The sequence below is a fragment of the Apteryx mantelli genome, chromosome 20 (genome assembly GCF_036417845.1).
Source record: "Apteryx mantelli isolate bAptMan1 chromosome 20, bAptMan1.hap1, whole genome shotgun sequence".
NCBI classification, from domain to species: domain Eukaryota; kingdom Metazoa; phylum Chordata; class Aves; order Apterygiformes; family Apterygidae; genus Apteryx; species Apteryx mantelli.
In genome coordinates, this window is record NC_089997.1 from 10,058,732 (window position 1) to 10,076,765 (window position 18,034).

Below are 18,034 nucleotides of genomic sequence, written 5' to 3' on the forward strand. Positions count from 1 at the left end.
CCATGGCTGCTGTTTGTGGTTGTGAGGTCACTTGTCGCTCAGTGCCTGATAGGCCAGTGCTAGGCCCATGGCTGCTGCTTGTGGTTGTGAGGTCACTTGTGGCTCAGTGCCTGATAGGCCAGTGCTAGTTGTATGGCTGCTGTTTTCAGTTGTGAGGTCACTTGTGGCTCCGTGCCCGATAGGCCAGTGCTAGGTGCTTGGCTGCTGTTTGTGGTTGTGAGGTCACTTGTGGCTCAGTGCCTCATAGGCCAGTGCTAGGCCCATGGCTGGTGTTTGTGGTTGTGAGGTCACTTGTGTCTCAGTGCCTGATAGGCCAGTGCTAGGCCCATGGCTGGTGTTTGTGGTTGTGAGGTCACTTGTGTCTCAGTGCCTGATAGGCCAGTGCTAGGCCCATGGCTGCTGTTTGTGGTTGTGAGGTCACTTGTGTCTCAGTGCCCGATAAGCCAGTGCTAGGTGCTTGGCTGCTGTTTGTGGTTGTGAGGTCACTTGTGGCTCAGTGCCCGATACGCCAGTGCTAGGCCCATGGCTGCTGTTTGTGGTTGTGAGGTCACTTGTGTCTCAGTGCCTGATAGGCCAGTGCTAGGCCCATGGCTGCTGTTTGTGTTGTGAGATCACTTGTGGCTCAGTGCCTGATAGGCCAGTGCTAGGCCCATGGCTGCTGTTTGTGGTTGTGAGGTCACTTGTGGCTCAGTGGCTGATAGGCCAGTGCTAGTTGCATGGCTGCTGTTTGTGGTTGTGAGGTCACTTGTGTCTCAGTGCCTGATAGGCCAGTGCTAGGCCCATGGCTGCTGTTTGTGGTTGTGAGGTCACTTGTGGCTCAGTGCCTGATAGGCCAGTGCTAGGCCCATGGCTGCTGTTTGTGGTTGTGAGGTCACTTGTGGCTCAGTGCCCGATAGGCCAGTGCTAGGTGCTTGGCTGCTGTTTGTGGTTGTGAGGTCACTTGTGGCTCAGTGCCTCATAGGCCAGTGCTGGTCATGTGTCTGCTCTTTGTGGTTGTGAGGTCACTTGTGGCTCAGTGCCTGATAGGCCAGTGCTAGGCCCATGGCTGCTGTTTGTGGTTGTGATGTCACTTGTGTCTCAGTGCCCGATAGGCCAGTGCTAGGTGCTTGGCTGCTGTTTGTGGTTGTGAGGTCACTTGTGGCTCAGTGCCTGATAGGCCACTGCTAGGTGCTTGGCTGCTGTTTGTGGTTGTGAGGTCACTTGTGGCTCAGTGCCCGATACGCCAGTGCTAGGCCCATGGCTGCTGTTTGTGGTTGTGAGGTCACTTGTGGCTCAGTGCCTGATAGGCCAGTGCTAGGCCCATGGCTGCTGTTTGTGGTTGTGAGGTCACTTGTGGCTCAGTGCCCGATAGGCCAGTGCTAGGTGCTTGGCTCCTGTTTGTGGTTGTGAGGTCACTTGTGGCTCAGTGCCTGATAGGCCTGTGCTAGGCCCATGGCTGCTGTTTGTGTTTGTGAGGTCACTTGTGGCTCAGTGCCTGATAGGCCAGTGCTAGGCCCATGGCTGGTGTTTGTGGTTGTGAGGTCACTTGTGGCTCAGTGCCGGATAGGCCAGTGCTAGGCCCATGGCTGCAGTGTGTGGTTGTGAGGTCACTTGTGGCTCAGTGCCTGATAGGCCAGTGCTAGGTGCTTGGCTGCTGTTTGTGGTTGTGAGGTCACTTGTGGCTCAGTGCCCAATAGGCCAGTGCTAGGTTCCTGGCTGCTGTTTGTGGTTGTGAGGTCACTTGTGGCTCAGTGCCTGATAGGCCAGTGCTAGGCCCATGGCTGGTGTTTGTGGTTGTGAGGTCACTTGTGGCTCAGTGCCCGATAGGCCAGTGCTAGGTGCTTGGCTGCTGTTTGTGGTTGTGAGGTCACTTGTGGCTTAGTGCCTGATAGGCCAGTGCTAGGTGCTTGGCTGCTGTTTGTGGTTGTGAGGTCACTTGTGTCTCAGTGCCTGATAGGCCAGTGCTAGGCCCATGGCTGCTGTTTGTGGTTGTGAGGTTACTTGTGGCGCAGTGCCTGATAGGCCAGTGCTAGTTGCATGGCTGCTGTTTGTGGTTGTGAGGTCACTTGTGGCTCAGTGCCCGATAGGCCAGTGCTAGGTGCTTGGCTGCTGTTTGTGGTTGTGAGGTCACTTGTGGCTCAGTGCCTGATAGGCCTGTGCTAGGTGCTTGGCTGCTGTTTGTGGTTGTGAGGTCACTTGTGGCTCAGTGCCTGATAGGCCAGTGCTAGGCCCATGGCTGCTGTTTGTGGTTGTGAGGTCACTTGTGGCTCAGTGCCTGATAGGCTAGTGCTAGGCCCATGGCTGGTGTTTGTGGTTGTGAGGTCACTTATGTCTCAGTGCCTGATAGGCCAGTGCTAGGCCCATGGCTGTTGCTTGTGGTTGTGAGGTCACTTGTGTCTCAGTGCCTGATAGGCCAGTGCTAGGCCCATGGCTGCTGTTTGTGGTTGTGAGGTCACTTGTGGCTCAGTGCCTGATAGGCCAGTGCTAGGCGCATGGCTGCTGTTTGTGGTTGTGAGGTCACTTGTGGCTCAGTGCCCGATAGGCCAGTGCTAGGTGCTTGGCTGCTGTTTGTGGTTGTGAGGTCACTTGTGGCTCAGTGCCTCATAGGCCAGTGCTGGTCATGTGTCTGCTCTTTGTGGTTGTGAGGTCACTTGTGGCTCAGTGCCTGATAGGCCAGTGCTAGGCCCATGGCTGCTGTTTGTGGTTGTGATGTCACTTGTGTCTCAGTGCCCGATAGGCCAGTGCTAGGTGCTTGGCTGCTGTTTGTGGTTGTGAGGTCACTTGTGGCTCAGTGCCTGATAGGCCCGTGCTTGTTGCATGGCTGCTGTTTGTGGTTGTGAGGTCACTTGTGGCTCAGTGCCTCATAGGCCAGTGCTAGGCCCATGGCTGCTGTTTGTGGTTGTGAGGTCACTTGTGGCTCAGTGCCTGATAGGCCAGTGCTAGTTGTATGGCTGCTGTTTTCAGTTGTGAGGTCACTTGTGGCTCCGTGCCCGATAGGCCAGTGCTAGGTGCTTGGCTGCTGTTTGTGGTTGTGAGGTCACTTGTGGCTCAGTGCCTCATAGGCCAGTGCTAGGCCCATGGCTGGTGTTTGTGGTTGTGAGGTCACTTGTGTCTCAGTGCCTGATAGGCCAGTGCTAGGCCCATGGCTGGTGTTTGTGGTTGTGAGGTCACTTGTGTCTCAGTGCCTGATAGGCCAGTGCTAGGCCCATGGCTGCTGTTTGTGGTTGTGAGGTCACTTGTGTCTCAGTGCCCGATAAGCCAGTGCTAGGTGCTTGGCTGCTGTTTGTGGTTGTGAGGTCACTTGTGGCTCAGTGCCCGATACGCCAGTGCTAGGCCCATGGCTGCTGTTTGTGGTTGTGAGGTCACTTGTGTCTCAGTGCCCGATAGGCCAGTGCTAGGTGCTTGGCTGCTGTTTGTGGTTGTGAGGTCACTTGTGGCTCAGTGCCTGATAGGCCAGTGCTAGGCCCATGGCTGCTGTTTGTGGTTGTGAGGTCACTTGTGGCTCAGTGGCTGATAGGCCAGTGCTAGTTGCATGGCTGCTGTTTGTGGTTGTGAGGTCACTTGTGTCTCAGTGCCTGATAGGCCAGTGCTAGGCCCATGGCTGCTGTTTGTGGTTGTGAGGTCACTTGTGGCTCAGTGCCCGATAGGCCAGTGCTAGGCCCATGGCTGGTGTTTGTGGTTGTGAGGTCACTTGTGTCTCAGTGCCTGATAGGCCAGTGCTAGGCCCATGGCTGCTGTTTGTGGTTGTGAGGTCACTTGTGTCTCAGTGCCCGATAAGCCAGTGCTAGGTGCTTGGCTGCTGTTTGTGGTTGTGAGGTCACTTGTGGCTCAGTGCCCGATACGCCAGTGCTAGGCCCATGGCTGCTGTTTGTGGTTGTGAGGTCACTTGTGTCTCAGTGCCCGATAGGCCAGTGCTAGGTGCTTGGCTGCTGTTTGTGGTTGTGAGGTCACTTGTGGCTCAGTGCCTGATAGGCCAGTGCTAGGCCCATGGCTGCTGTTTGTGGTTGTGAGGTCACTTGTGGCTCAGTGGCTGATAGGCCAGTGCTAGTTGCATGGCTGCTGTTTGTGGTTGTGAGGTCACTTGTGTCTCAGTGCCTGATAGGCCAGTGCTAGGCCCATGGCTGCTGTTTGTGGTTGTGAGGTCACTTGTGGCTCAGTGCCCGATAGGCCAGTGCTAGGCCCATGGCTGCTGTTTGTGTTGTGAGGTCACTTGTGGCTCAGTGCCTGATAGGCTAGTGCTAGGCCCATGGCTGGTGTTTGTGGTTGTGAGGTCACTTATGTCTCAGTGCCTGATAGGCCAGTGCTAGGCCCATGGCTGTTGCTTGTGGTTGTGAGGTCACTTGTGTCTCAGTGCCTGATAGGCCAGTGCTAGGCCCATGGCTGCTGTTTGTGGTTGTGAGGTCACTTGTGGCTCAGTGCCTGATAGGCCAGTGCTAGGCGCATGGCTGCTGTTTGTGGTTGTGAGGTCACTTGTGGCTCAGTGCCCGATAGGCCAGTGCTAGGTGCTTGGCTGCTGTTTGTGGTTGTGAGGTCACTTGTGGCTCAGTGCCTGATAGGCCAGTGCTAGGTGCTTGGCTGCTGTTTGTGGTTGTGAGGTCACTTGTGGCTCAGTGCCTGATAGGCCAGTGCTAGGCCCATGGCTGCTGTTTGTGGTTGTGAGGTCACTTGTGGCTCAGTGGCTGATAGGCCAGTGCTAGTTGCATGGCTGCTGTTTGTGGTTGTGAGGTCACTTGTGGCTCAGTGCCTGATAGGCCAGTGCTAGGCCCATGGCTGCTGTTTGTGGTTGTGAGGTCACTTGTGGCTCACTGCCCGATAGGCCAGTGCTAGGCCCATGGCTGCTGTTTGTGTTGTGAGGTCACTTGTGGCTCAGTGCCTGATAGGCTAGTGCTAGGCCCATGGCTGGTGTTTGTGGTTGTGAGGTCACTTATGTCTCAGTGCCTGATAGGCCAGTGCTAGGCCCATGGCTGTTGCTTGTGGTTGTGAGGTCACTTGTGTCTCAGTGCCTGATAGGCCAGTGCTAGGCCCATGGCTGCTGTTTGTGGTTGTGAGGTCACTTGTGGCTCAGTGCCTGATAGGCCAGTGCTAGGCCCATGGCTGCTGTTTGTGGTTGTGAGGTCACTTGTGGCTCAGTGCCCGATAGGCCAGTGCTAGGTGCTTGGCTGCTGTTTGTGGTTGTGAGGTCACTTGTGGCTCAGTGCCTCATAGGCCAGTGCTAGGCCCATGGCTGGTGTTTGTGGTTGTGAGGTCACTTGTGTCTCAGTGCCTGATAGGCCAGTGCTAGGCCCATGGCTGGTGTTTGTGGTTGTGAGGTCACTTGTGTCTCAGTGCCTGATAGGCCAGTGCTAGGCCCATGGCTGCTGTTTGTGGTTGTGAGGTCACTTGTGTCTCAGTGCCCGATAAGCCAGTGCTAGGTGCTTGGCTGCTGTTTGTGGTTGTGAGGTCACTTGTGGCTCAGTGCCCGATACGCCAGTGCTAGGCCCATGGCTGCTGTTTGTGGTTGTGAGGTCACTTGTGTCTCAGTGCCCGATAGGCCAGTGCTAGGTGCTTGGCTGCTGTTTGTGGTTGTGAGGTCACTTGTGGCTCAGTGCCTGATAGGCCAGTGCTAGGCCCATGGCTGCTGTTTGTGGTTGTGAGGTCACTTGTGGCTCAGTGGCTGATAGGCCAGTGCTAGTTGCATGGCTGCTGTTTGTGGTTGTGAGGTCACTTGTGTCTCAGTGCCTGATAGGCCAGTGCTAGGCCCATGGCTGCTGTTTGTGGTTGTGAGGTCACTTGTGGCTCAGTGCCCGATAGGCCAGTGCTAGGCCCATGGCTGCTGTTTGTGTTGTGAGGTCACTTGTGGCTCAGTGCCTGATAGGCTAGTGCTAGGCCCATGGCTGGTGTTTGTGGTTGTGAGGTCACTTATGTCTCAGTGCCTGATAGGCCAGTGCTAGGCCCATGGCTGTTGCTTGTGGTTGTGAGGTCACTTGTGTCTCAGTGCCTGATAGGCCAGTGCTAGGCCCATGGCTGCTGTTTGTGGTTGTGAGGTCACTTGTGGCTCAGTGCCTGATAGGCCAGTGCTAGGCGCATGGCTGCTGTTTGTGGTTGTGAGGTCACTTGTGGCTCAGTGCCCGATAGGCCAGTGCTAGGTGCTTGGCTGCTGTTTGTGGTTGTGAGGTCACTTGTGGCTCAGTGCCTGATAGGCCAGTGCTAGGTGCTTGGCTGCTGTTTGTGGTTGTGAGGTCACTTGTGGCTCAGTGCCTGATAGGCCAGTGCTAGGCCCATGGCTGCTGTTTGTGGTTGTGAGGTCACTTGTGGCTCAGTGGCTGATAGGCCAGTGCTAGTTGCATGGCTGCTGTTTGTGGTTGTGAGGTCACTTGTGGCTCAGTGCCTGATAGGCCAGTGCTAGGCCCATGGCTGCTGTTTGTGGTTGTGAGGTCACTTGTGGCTCACTGCCCGATAGGCCAGTGCTAGGCCCATGGCTGCTGTTTGTGTTGTGAGGTCACTTGTGGCTCAGTGCCTGATAGGCTAGTGCTAGGCCCATGGCTGGTGTTTGTGGTTGTGAGGTCACTTATGTCTCAGTGCCTGATAGGCCAGTGCTAGGCCCATGGCTGTTGCTTGTGGTTGTGAGGTCACTTGTGTCTCAGTGCCTGATAGGCCAGTGCTAGGCCCATGGCTGCTGTTTGTGGTTGTGAGGTCACTTGTGGCTCAGTGCCTGATAGGCCAGTGCTAGGCGCATGGCTGCTGTTTGTGGTTGTGAGGTCACTTGTGGCTGAGTGCCCGATAGGCCAGTGCTAGGTGCTTGGCTGCTGTTTGTGGTTGTGAGGTCACTTGTGGCTCAGTGCCCGATAGGCCAGTGCTAGGTGCTTGGCTCCTGTTTGTGGTTGTGAGGTCACTTGTGGCTCAGTGCCTGATAGGCCTGTGCTAGGCCCATGGCTGCTGTTTGTGTTTGTGAGGTCACTTGTGGCTCAGTGCCTGATAGGCCAGTGCTAGGCCCATGGCTGGTGTTTGTGGTTGTGAGGTCACTTGTGGCTCAGTGCCGGATAGGCCAGTGCTAGGCCCATGGCTGCAGTGTGTGGTTGTGAGGTCACTTGTGGCTCAGTGCCTGATAGGCCAGTGCTAGGTGCTTGGCTGCTGTTTGTGGTTGTGAGGTCACTTGTGGCTCAGTGCCCAATAGGCCAGTGCTAGGTTCCTGGCTGCTGTTTGTGGTTGTGAGGTCACTTGTGGCTCAGTGCCTGATAGGCCAGTGCTAGGCCCATGGCTGGTGTTTGTGGTTGTGAGGTCACTTGTGGCTCAGTGCCCGATAGGCCAGTGCTAGGTGCTTGGCTGCTGTTTGTGGTTGTGAGGTCACTTGTGGCTTAGTGCCTGATAGGCCAGTGCTAGGTGCTTGGCTGCTGTTTGTGGTTGTGAGGTCACTTGTGTCTCAGTGCCTGATAGGCCAGTGCTAGTTGCATGGCTGCTGTTTGTGGTTGTGAGGTCACTTGTGGCTCAGTGCCCGATAGGCCAGTGCTAGGTGCTTGGCTGCTGTTTGTGGTTGTGAGGTCACTTGTGGCTCAGTGCCTGATAGGCCTGTGCTAGGTGCTTGGCTGCTGTTTGTGGTTGTGAGGTCACTTGTGGCTCAGTGCCTGATAGGCCAGTGCTAGGCCCATGGCTGTTGCTTGTGGTTGTGAGGTCACTTGTGTCTCAGTGCCTGATAGGCCAGTGCTAGGCCCATGGCTGCTGTTTGTGCTTGTGAGGTCACTTGTGGCTCAGTGCCTGATAGGCCAGTGCTAGGCCCATGGCTGCTGTTTGTGGTTGTGAGGTCACTTGTGGCTCAGTGCCCGATAGGCCAGTGCTAGGTGCTTGGCTGCTGTTTGTGGTTGTGAGGTCACTTGTGGCTCAGTGCCTCATAGGCCAGTGCTGGTCATGTGTCTGCTCTTTGTGGTTGTGAGGTCACTTGTGGCTCACTGCCTGATAGGCCAGTGCTAGGCCCATGGCTGCTGTTTGTGGTTGTGATGTCACTTGTGTCTCAGTGCCCGATAGGCCAGTGCTAGGTGCTTGGCTGCTGTTTGTTGTTGTGAGGTCACTTGTGGCTCTGTGCCCGATAGGCCAGTGCTAGGTGCTTGGCTGCTGTTTGTGGTTGTGAGGTCACTTGTGGCTCAGTGCCTCATAGGCCAGTGCTAGGCCCATGGCTGGTGTTTGTGGTTGTGAGGTCACTTGTGTCTCAGTGCCTGATAGGCCAGTGCTAGGCCCATGGCTGGTGTTTGTGGTTGTGAGGTCACTTGTGTCTCAGTGCCTGATAGGCCAGTGCTAGGCCCATGGCTGCTGTTTGTGGTTGTGAGGTCACTTGTGTCTCAGTGCCCGATAAGCCAGTGCTAGGTGCTTGGCTGCTGTTTGTGGTTGTGAGGTCACTTGTGGCTCAGTGCCCGATACGCCAGTGCTAGGCCCATGGCTGCTGTTTGTGGTTGTGAGGTCACTTGTGTCTCAGTGCCCGATAGGCCGGTGCTAGGTGCTTGGCTGCTGTTTGTGGTTGTGAGGTCACTTGTGGCTCAGTGCCTGATAGGCCAGTGCTAGGCCCATGGCTGCTGTTTGTGGTTGTGAGGTCACTTGTGGCTCAGTGGCTGATAGGCCAGTGCTAGTTGCATGGCTGCTGTTTGTGGTTGTGAGGTCACTTGTGTCTCAGTGCCTGATAGGCCAGTGCTAGGCCCATGGCTGCTGTTTGTGGTTGTGAGGTCACTTGTGGCTCAGTGCCCGATAGGCCAGTGCTAGGCCCATGGCTGCTGTTTGTGTTGTGAGGTCACTTGTGGCTCAGTGCCTGATAGGCTAGTGCTAGGCCCATGGCTGGTGTTTGTGGTTGTGAGGTCACTTATGTCTCAGTGCCTGATAGGCCAGTGCTAGGCCCATGGCTGTTGCTTGTGGTTGTGAGGTCACTTGTGTCTCAGTGCCTGATAGGCCAGTGCTAGGCCCATGGCTGCTGTTTGTGGTTGTGAGGTCACTTGTGGCTCAGTGCCTGATAGGCCAGTGCTAGGCGCATGGCTGGTGTTTGTGGTTGTGAGGTCACTTGTGGCTCAGTGCCCGATAGGCCAGTGCTAGGTGCTTGGCTGCTGTTTGTGGTTGTGAGGTCACTTGTGGCTCAGTGCCCGATAGGCCAGTGCTAGGTGCTTGGCTGCTGTTTGTGGTTGTGAGGTCACTTGTGGCTCAGTGCCTGATAGGCCAGTGCTAGGCCCATGGCTGCTGTTTGTGGTTGTGAGGTCACTTGTGGCTCAGTGGCTGATAGGCCAGTGCTAGTTGCATGGCTGCTGTTTGTGGTTGTGAGGTCACTTGTGGCTCAGTGCCTGATAGGCCAGTGCTAGGCCCATGGCTGCTGTTTGTGGTTGTGAGGTCACTTGTGGCTCAGTGCCCGATAGGCCAGTGCTAGGCCCATGGCTGCTGTTTGTGTTGTGAGGTCACTTGTGGCTCAGTGCCTGATAGGCTAGTGCTAGGCCCATGGCTGGTGTTTGTGGTTGTGAGGTCACTTATGTCTCAGTGCCTGATAGGCCAGTGCTAGGCCCATGGCTGTTGCTTGTGGTTGTGAGGTCACTTGTGGCTCAGTGCCTGATAGGCCAGTGCTAGTTGTATGGCTGCTGTTTTCAGTTGTGAGGTCACTTGTGGCTCCGTGCCCGATAGGCCAGTGCTAGGTGCTTGGCTGCTGTTTGTGGTTGTGAGGTCACTTGTGGCTCAGTGCCTCATAGGCCAGTGCTAGGCCCATGGCTGGTGTTTGTGGTTGTGAGGTCACTTGTGGCTCAGTGCCTGATAGGCCAGTGCTAGGCCCATGGCTGCTGTTTGTGGTTGTGAGGTCACTTGTGGCTCAGTGGCTGATAGGCCAGTGCTAGACCCATGGCTGCTGTTTGTGGTTGTGAGGTCACTTGTGTCTCAGTGCCCGATAAGCCAGTGCTAGGTGCTTGGCTGCTGTTTGTGGTTGTGAGGTCACTTGTGGCTCAGTGCCCGATACGCCAGTGCTAGTTGCATGGCTGCTGTTTGTGGTTGTGAGGTCACTTGTGGCTCAGTGCCTGATAGGCCAGTGCTAGGCCCATGGCTGCTGTTTGTGGTTGTGAGGTCACTTGTGGCTCAGTGCCCGATAGGCCAGTGCTAGGTGCTTGGCTGCTGTTTGTGGTTGTGAGGTCACTTGTGGCTCAGTGCCTGATACGCCAGTGCTAGGCCCATGGCTGCTGTTTTTGTTTGTGAGGTCACTTGTGGCTCAGTGCCTGATAGGCCAGTGCTAGGTGCTTGGCTGCTGTTTGTGGTTGTGAGGTCACTTGTGGCTCAGTGCCTGATAGGCCAGTGCTAGGTTCCTGGCTGCTGTTTGTGGTTGTGAGGTCACTTGTGGCTCAGTGCCTGATAGGCCAGTGCTAGGTGCTTGGCTGCTGTTTGTGGTTGTGAGGTCACTTGTGGCTCAGTGCCCAATAGGCCAGTGCTAGGTTCCTGGCTGCTGTTTGTGGTTGTGAGGTCACTTGTGGCTCAGTGCCTGATAGGCCAGTGCTAGGCCCATGGCTGGTGTTTGTGGTTGTGAGGTCACTTGTGGCTCAGTGCCCGATAGGCCAGTGCTAGGTGCTTGGCTGCTGTTTGTGGTTGTGAGGTCACTTGTGGCTTAGTGCCTGATAGGCCAGTGCTAGGTGCTTGGCTGCTGTTTGTGGTTGTGAGGTCACTTGTGTCTCAGTGCCTGATAGGCCAGTGCTAGGCCCATGGCTGCTGTTTGTGGTTGTGAGGTTACTTGTGGCGCAGTGCCTGATAGGCCAGTGCTAGTTGCATGGCTGCTGTTTGTGGTTGTGAGGTCACTTGTGGCTCAGTGCCCGATAGGCCAGTGCTAGGCCCATGGCTGCTGTTTGTGTTGTGAGGTCACTTGTGGCTCAGTGCCTGATAGGCTAGTGCTAGGCCCATGGCTGGTGTTTGTGGTTGTGAGGTCACTTATGTCTCAGTGCCTGATAGGCCAGTGCTAGGCCCATGGCTGTTGCTTGTGGTTGTGAGGTCACTTGTGTCTCAGTGCCTGATAGGCCAGTGCTAGGCCCATGGCTGCTGTTTGTGGTTGTGAGGTCACTTGTGGCTCAGTGCCTGATAGGCCAGTGCTAGGCCCATAGCTGCTGTTTGTGGTTGTGAAGGTCACTTGTGGCTCAGTGCCCGATAGGCCAGTGCTAGGTGCTTGGCTGCTGTTTGTGGTTGTGAGGTCACTTGTGGCTCAGTGCCCGATAGGCCGGTGCTAGTTGTATGGCTGCTGTTTTCAGTTGTGAGGTCACTTGTGGCTCCGTGCCCGATAGGCCAGTGCTAGGTGCTTGGCTGCTGTTTGTGGTTGTGAGGTCACTTGTGGCTCAGTGCCTCATAGGCCAGTGCTAGGCCCATGGCTGGTGTTTGTGGTTGTGAGGTCACTTGTGGCTCAGTGCCTGATAGGCCAGTGCTAGGCCCATGGCTGCAGTGTGTGTTTGTGAGGTCACTTGTGTCTCAGTGCCCGATAGGCCGGTGCTAGGTGCTTGGCTGCTGTTTGTGGTTGTGAGGTCGCTTGTGTCTCAGTGCCTGATAGGCCGGTGCTAGGTGCTTGGCTGCTGTTTGTGGTTGTGAGGTCACTTGTGGCTTAGTGCCTGATAGGCCAGTGCTAGACCCATGGCTGCTGTTTGTGGTTGTGAGGTCACTTGTGGCTCAGTGCCTGATAGGCCAGTGCTAGGCCCATAGCTGCTGTTTGTGGTTGTGAGGTCACTTGTGGCTCAGTGCCCGATAGGCCAGTGCTAGGTGCTTGGCTGGTGTTTGTGGTTGTGAGGTCACTTGAGGCTCAGTGCCTGATAGGCCAGTGCTAGGTGCTTGGCTGCTGTTTGTGGTTGTGAGGTCACTTGTGGCTCAGTGCCTGATAGGCCAGTGCTAGGCCCATGGCTGCTGTTTGTGGTTGTGAGGTCACTTTTGTGTCAGTGCCCGATAGGCCAGTGCTAGGTGCTTGGCTGCTGTTTGTGGTTGTGAGGTCTCTTGTGGCTCAGTGCCTGATAGGCCAGTGCTAGGCCCATAGCTGCTGTTTGTGGTTGTGAGGTCACTTGTGGCTCAGTGGCTGATAGGCCAGTGCTAGGTGCTTGGCTGCTGTTTGTGGTTGTGAGGTCACTTGTGGCTCAGTGCCTGATAGGCCTGTGCTAGGTGCTTGGCTGCTGTTTGTGGTTGTGAGGTCACTTGTGGCTCAGTGCCTGATAGGCCAGTGCTAGGCCCATGGCTGCTGTTTGTGGTTGTGAGGTCACTTGTGGCTCAGTGCCTGATAGGCCAGTGCTAGGTGCTTGGCTGCTGTTTGTGGTTGTGAGGTCACTTGTGTCTCAGTGCCTGATAGGCCAGTGCTAGGCCCATGGCTGCTGTTTGTGGTTGTGAGGTCACTTGTAGCTCAGTGCCCGATAGGCCAGTGCTAGGTGCTTGGCTGCTGTTTGTGGTTGTGAGGTCACTTGAGGCTCAGTGCCTGATAGGCCAGTGCTAGGCCCATGGCTGGTGTTTGTGGTTGTGAGGTCACTTGTGTCTCAGTGCCTGATAGGCCAGTGCTAGGTGCTTGGCTGCTGTTTGTGGTTGTGAGGTCACTTTTGTGTCAGTGCCTCATAGGCCAGTGCTAGGCCCATGGCTGCTGTTTGTGGTTGTGAGGTCACTTGTGGCTCAGTGCCTGATAGGCCAGTGCTAGGCCCATGGCTGGTGTTTGTGGTTGTGAGGTGACTTGTGGCTCAGTGCCTGATAGGCCAGTGCTAGGCCCATAGCTGCTGTTTGTGGTTGTGAAGGTCACTTGTGGCTCAGTGCCCGATAGGCCAGTGCTAGGTGCTTGGCTGCTGTTTGTGGTTGTGAGGTCACTTGTGGCTCAGTGCCCGATAGGCCGGTGCTAGTTGTATGGCTGCTGTTTTCAGTTGTGAGGTCACTTGTGGCTCCGTGCCCGATAGGCCAGTGCTAGGTGCTTGGCTCCTGTTTGTGGTTGTGAGGTCACTTGTGGCTCAGTGCCCGATAGGCCAGTGCTAGGTGCTTGGCTGCTGTTTGTGGTTGTGAGGTCACTTGTGGCTCAGTGCCTGATAGGCCAGTGCTAGGCCCATGGCTGCTGCTTGTGGTTGTGAGGTCACTTGTGGCTCAGTGCCTGATAGGCCTGTGCTAGGCCCATGGCTGCTGTTTGTGGTTGTGAGGTCACTTGTGGCTCAGTGCCCGATAGGCCAGTGCTAGGCCCATGGCTGCAGTGTGTGGTTGTGAGGTCACTTGTGTCTCAGTGCCCGATAGGCCAGTGCTAGGCCCATGGCTGCTGTTTGTGGTTGTGAGGTCACTTGTGGCTCAGTGCCCGATAGGCCAGTGCTAGGCCCATGGCTGCTGTTTGTGGTTGTGAGGTCACTTGTGTCTCAGTGCCCGATAGGCCAGTGCTAGGCCAATGGCTGCTGTTTGTGGTTGTGAGGTCACTTGTGGCTCAGTGCCCGATAGGCCAGTGCTAGGCCCATGGCTGCTGTTTGTGGTTGTGAGGTCACTTGTGGCTCAGTGCCTCATAGGCCAGTGTTAGGTGCTTGGCTGCTCGTTGTGGTTGTGAGGTCACTTGTGGCTCAGTGCCTGATAGGCCAGTGCTAGGCCCATGGCTGCTGTTTGTGTTGTGAGATCACTTGTGGCTTAGTGCCTGATAGGCCAGTGCTAGGCCCATGGCTGCTGTTTGTGGTTGTGAGGTCACTTGTGGCTCAGTGCCCGATAGGCCAGTGCTAGGTGCTTGGCTGCTGTTTGTGGTTGTGAGGTCACTTGTGGCTCAGTGGCTGATAGGCCAGTGCTAGACCCATGGCTGCTGTTTGTGGTTGTGAGGTCACTTGTGGCTCAGTGCCTGATAGGCCAGTGCTAGGTGCTTGGCTGCTGTTTGTGGTTGTGAGGTCACTTGTGGCTCAGTGCCTGATAGGCCAGTGCTAGGTGCTTGGCTGCTGTTTGTGGTTGTGAGGTCACTTGAGGCTCAGTGCCTGATAGGCCAGTGCTAGGCCCATGGCTGGTGTTTGTGGTTGTGAGGTCACTTTTGTGTCAGTGCCTCATAGGCCAGTGCTAGGCCCATGGCTGCTGTTTGTGGTTGTGAGGTCACTTGTGGCTCAGTGCCTGATAGGCCAGTGCTAGGCCCATGGCTGGTGTTTGTGGTTGTGAGGTCACTTGTGGCTCAGTGCCTGATAGGCCAGTGCTAGGCCCATAGCTGCTGTTTGTGGTTGTGAGGTCACTTGTGGCTCAGTGCCCGATAGGCCAGTGCTAGGTGCTTGGCTGGTGTTTGTGGTTGTGAGGTCACTTGTGTCTCAGTGCCCGATAGGCCGGTGCTAGGTGCTTGGCTGCTGTTTGTGGTTGTGAGGTCACTTGTGGCTCAGTGCCTGATAGGCCAGTGCTAGGCCCATAGCTGCTGTTTGTGGTTGTGAGGTCACTTGTGGCTCAGTGCCTTTTAGGCCAGTGCTAGGCCCATGGATGCAGTGTGTGGTTGTGAGGTCACTTGTGGCTCAGTGCCCGATAGGCCAGTGTTAGGCCCATGGCTGCTGCTTGTGGTTGTGAGGTCACTTGTGGCTCAGTGCCTGATAGGCCAGTGCTAGGCCCATGGCTGCTGTTTGTGGTTGTGAGATCACTTGTGGCTTAGTGCCTGATAGGCCAGTGCTAGGCCCATGGCTGCTGTTTGTGGTTGTGAGGTCACTTGTGGCTCAGTGCCCGATAGGCCAGTGCTAGGTGCTTGGCTGCTGTTTGTGGTTGTGAGGTCACTTGTGGCTTAGTGCCTGATAGGCCAGTGCTAGGTGCTTGGCTGCTGTTTGTGGTTGTGAGGTCACTTGTGGCTCAGTGCCTGACAGGCCAGTGCTAGGCCCATGGCTGCTGTTTGTGGTTGTGAGGTCACTTGTGGCTTAGTGCCTGATAGGCCAGTGCTAGGTGCTTGGCTGCTGTTTGTGTTTGTGAGGTCACTTGTGGCTCAGTGCCTCATAGGCCAGTGCTGGTCCTGTGTCTGCTCTTTGTGGTTGTGAGGTCACTTGTGGCTCACTGCCTGATAGACCAGTGCTAGGCCCATGGCTGCTGTTTGTGGTTGTGATGTCACTTGTGTCTCAGTGCCCGATAGGCCAGTGCTAGGTGCTTGGCTGCTGTTTGTGGTTGTGAGGTCACTTGTGGCTCAGTGCCTGATAGGCCCGTGCTTGTTGCATGGCTGCTGTTTGTGGTTGTGAGGTCACTTGTGTCTCAGTGCCTCATAGGCCAGTGCTAGGCCCATGGCTGCTGTTTGTGGTTGTGAGGTCACTTGTCGCTCAGTGCCTGATAGGCCAGTGCTAGGCCCATGGCTGCTGCTTGTGGTTGTGAGGTCACTTGTGTCTCAGTGCCCGATAGGCCGGTGCTAGGTGCTTGGCTGCTGTTTGTGGTTGTGAGGTCACTTGTGGCTCAGTGGCTGATAGGCCAGTGCTAGACCCATGGCTGCTGTTTGTGGTTGTGAGGTCACTTGTGGCTCAGTGCCTGATAGGCCAGTGCTAGGTGCTTGGCTGCTGTTTGTGGTTGTGAGGTCACTTGTGGCTCAGTGCCTGATAGGCCAGTGCTAGGTGCTTGGCTGCTGTTTGTGGTTGTGAGGTCACTTGAGGCTCAGTGCCTGATAGGCCAGTGCTAGGCCCATGGCTGGTGTTTGTGGTTGTGAGGTCAATTTTGTGTCAGTGCCTCATAGGCCAGTGCTAGGCCCATGGCTGCTGTTTGTGGTTGTGAGGTCACTTGTGGCTCAGTGCCTGATAGGCCAGTGCTAGGCCCATGGCTGGTGTTTGTGGTTGTGAGGTCACTTGTGGCTCAGTGCCTGATAGGCCAGTGCTAGGTGCTTGGCTGCTGTTTGTGGTTGTGAGGTCACTTGTGGCTCAGTGCCCGATAGGCCAGTGCTAGGTGCTTGGATGGTGTTTGTGGTTGTGAGGTCACTTGTGGCTCAGTGCCCGATAGGCCGGTGCTAGGTGCTTGGCTGCTGTTTGTGGTTGTGAGGTCACTTGTGGCTCAGTGCCTGATAGGCCAGTGCTAGGCCCATAGCTGCTGTTTGTGGTTGTGAGGTCACTTGTGGCTCAGTGCCCGATAGGCCAGTGCTAGGTGCTTGGCTGCTGTTTGTGGTTGTGAGGTCACTTGTGGCTCAGTGCCTTTTAGGCCAGTGCTAGGCCCATGGCTGCAGTGTGTGGTTGTGAGGTCACTTGTGGCTCAGTGCCCGATAGGCCAGTGCTAGGCCCATGGCTGCTGCTTGTGGTTGTGAGGTCACTTGTGGCTCAGTGCCTGATAGGCCTGTGCTAGGCCCATGGCTGCTGTTTGTGGTTGTGAGGTCACTTGTGGCTCAGTGCCCGATAGGCCAGTGCTAGGCCCATGGCTGCAGTGTGTGGTTGTGAGGTCACTTGTGGCTCAGTGCCCGATAGGCCAGTGCTAGGCCCATGGCTGCTGTTTGTGGTTGTGAGGTCACTTGTGGCTCAGTGCCTGATAGGCCAGTGCTAGGCCCATGGCTGCTGTTTGTGGTTGTGAGGTCACTTGTGGCTCAGTGCCCGATAGGCCAGTGCTAGGCCCATAGCTGCTGTTTGTGGTTGTGAGGTCACTTGTGGCTCAGTGCCTCATAGGCCAGTGTTAGGTGCTTGGCTGCTCGTTGTGGTTGTGAGGTCACTTGTGGCTCAGTGCCTGATAGGCCAGTGCTAGGCCCATGGCTGCTGTTTGTGTTGTGAGATCACTTGTGGCTTAGTGCCTGATAGGCCAGTGCTAGGCCCATGGCTGCTGTTTGTGGTTGTGAGGTCACTTGTGGCTCAGTGCCCGATAGGCCAGTGCTAGGTGCTTGGCTGCTGTTTGTGGTTGTGAGGTCACTTGTGGCTTAGTGCCTGATAGGCCAGTGCTAGGTGCTTGGCTGCTGTTTGTGTTGTGAGGTCACTTGTGGCTCAGTGCCTGATAGGCCAGTGCTAGGCCCATGGCTGCTGTTTGTGGTTGTGATGTCACTTGTGTCTCAGTGCCCGATAGGCCAGTGCTAGGTGCTTGGCTGCTGTTTGTGGTTGTGAGGTCACTTGTGGCTCAGTGCCTGATAGGCCCGTGCTTGTTGCATGGCTGCTGTTTGTGGTTGTGAGGTCACTTGTGGCTCAGTGCCTCATAGGCCAGTGCTAGGCCCATGGCTGCTGTTTGTGGTTGTGAGGTCACTTGTGGCTCAGTGCCTGATAGGCCAGTGCTAGGCCCATGGCTGCTGTTTGTGGTTGTGAGGTCACTTGTGTCTCAGTGCCCGATAGGCCAGTGCTAGGTGCTTGGCTGCTGTTTGTGGTTGTGAGGTCACTTGTCGCTCAGTGCCTGATAGGCCAGTGCTAGGCCCATGGCTGCTGCTTGTGGTTGTGAGGTCACTTGTGGCTCAGTGCCCGATAGGCCAGTGCTAGGTGCTTGGCTGCTGTTTGTGGTTGTGAGGTCACTTGTGGCTCAGTGCCTTTTAGGCCAGTGCTAGGCCCATGGCTGCAGTGTGTGGTTGTGAGGTCACTTGTGGCTCAGTGCCCGATAGGCCAGTGCTAGGCCCATGGCTGCTGCTTGTGGTTGTGAGGTCACTTGTGGCTCAGTGCCTGATAGGCCTGTGCTAGGCCCATGGCTGCTGTTTGTGGTTGTGAGGTCACTTGTGGCTCAGTGCCCGATAGGCCAGTGCTAGGCCCATGGCTGCAGTGTGTGGTTGTGAGGTCACTTGTGTCTCAGTGCCCGATAGGCCAGTGCTAGGCCCATGGCTGCTGTTTGTGGTTGTGAGGTCACTTGTGGCTCAGTGCCTGATAGGCCAGTGCTAGGCCCATGGCTGCTGTTTGTGGTTGTGAGGTCACTTGTGTCTCAGTGCCCGATAGGCCAGTGCTAGGCCAATGGCTGCTGCTTGTGGTTGTGAGGTCACTTGTGGCTCAGTGCCCGATAGGCCAGTGCTAGGCCCATGGCTGCTGTTTGTGGTTGTGAGGTCACTTGTGGCTCAGTGCCTCATAGGCCAGTGCTAGGCCCATGGCTGCTGTTTGTGGTTGTGAGGTCACTTGTGGCTCAGTGCCTGATAGGCCAGTGCTAGGCCCATGGCTGCTGTTTGTGGTTGTGATGTCACTTGTGTCTCAGTGCCCGATAGGCCAGTGCTAGGCCCATGGCTGCTGTTTGTGGTTGTGAGGTCACTTGTCGC